The sequence below is a fragment of the Miscanthus floridulus genome, chromosome 1, assembly GCF_019320115.1.
Source record: "Miscanthus floridulus cultivar M001 chromosome 1, ASM1932011v1, whole genome shotgun sequence".
Lineage (NCBI taxonomy): Eukaryota > Viridiplantae > Streptophyta > Magnoliopsida > Poales > Poaceae > Miscanthus > Miscanthus floridulus.
The window spans coordinates 175,210,315-175,211,878 of record NC_089580.1 but is presented as its reverse complement, the minus strand read 5'-3'; positions in this window follow the sequence as shown (position 1 = coordinate 175,211,878).

Genomic DNA, 1,564 nt, shown 5'->3' with positions numbered 1-1,564 from the left:
TTTGTTTAGTTCTTGATTTCCTCATAAAACAGACGTCGTTTTGCTGCAACTGTCGCCGCCAAGGCCGCTTGCTGTGAACCAGGGCCCCAGTTCTTGATCTTGTTCGCCTATGGCGATTAGTCCTTTTGAATAAAGACTTGAACTCTTTCTCATTATCATAAGCCTCATATTTATTTGCAATTTCAGATTACGTTTATCTCGTTCTTGCTTGTGTTCTCAATTCGCTTGCAGGAAAGCCTTCTCGGCGAGGTCAATCGCGTTCACGTGGTTGATAACCAATGGAGCAGTGGTGTAATGGTTGCGGGGGACTGAATCAGTCTTGGTTTGAAGCCTAGATCATGAACATCGAGTCTCCACCAATCGACGCTATCATACCTTTCAGAAGATCGGGCCTAGTCTACATCACTTTGTTCTTATGACTGTCAGCCCTGACGGTGCAGTTAGAGTCCCTCCAACTGGCAGCGAACGTAGCCGTGGACGTCATCAATGCGTGGGGTTCCCATATTGATGCTTGTCTCCAAGACATCTTGGCCCGCGTTTGGGAGATCGCCCTCCACGGTGTTCGTCATGGTGTGGCGGTGGCGCTGACTGCGGCGCAAGTCCAAACTGGGTACGAGCTCTATGCCATGGAGACCAATTTCCTAATGGGTGATGGCCCTAAGGAGCATGAAGACTTGCTCGAAGAATTCACCACGGCCGCTGAGGCTATAGTAGACATCACATCCGCTCAAGATATAGTGAACAAGGTCTTTGATTAGTTTGTTCTTAGGGTAATCCATTGAACAAAGACCCCTATTCTTCTATGGATATGCTTCAATGCAATGCCTTCGTATATGATTGCGAATGTTTCTTGCTCTTTTTTTTGCTCTATAGGCGATACATATCGTATCGGCTTTTACTATCTTTGAAGATTTTTACTTTTTTGAACTAGAGGTGATACCTTCCTAGTACCGGCTATTGGAGCCACGAATGAAACGGCTATCAAATTCAGATGTCAGAATAACAACTCTTCATGCATTTTTTATTCCAAAGATCAAACAATCAATCAATCTAAGCCAAGCATCCTATTAAGCAAAACAGAACTTCTCTTAAGAAATCTATTAACTCTGAATCGCGCTTACACTTTAATTCAGCATTCACATGCGTCGACCTAAACCCATTTCCAAGACTCAATGTTTATTTTCCCTTAACTCAATGGCTGACGCGATGCCATGATTACTGATTAAAACAAACTTTCAGAGCTGATTGCTTGAACTGGCTGTTGGCCTTCATTATTAATCCTGATGAAGCCTCCTTCCCATGTTTTGCTAGAAAGGCATTCGAAGTCTCCTAATTCCCAAAACACTGGACCGGCTATTGCGGTGCTCATAGACTCATCAACGCGAACCACCTCGACATCATCCCCATGCCATTGAATCAAACATTTATGCATGGTCGATGGCACGCAATAGTTTGTGTGAATCCAGTCACGACCGAGGAGTAAACTGTATGAGCCTTTTCCATCGATGACAAAGAACGTGGTGAGCAGAGTTTTACTCCTGATTGTTAACTTGACGTTTATTGC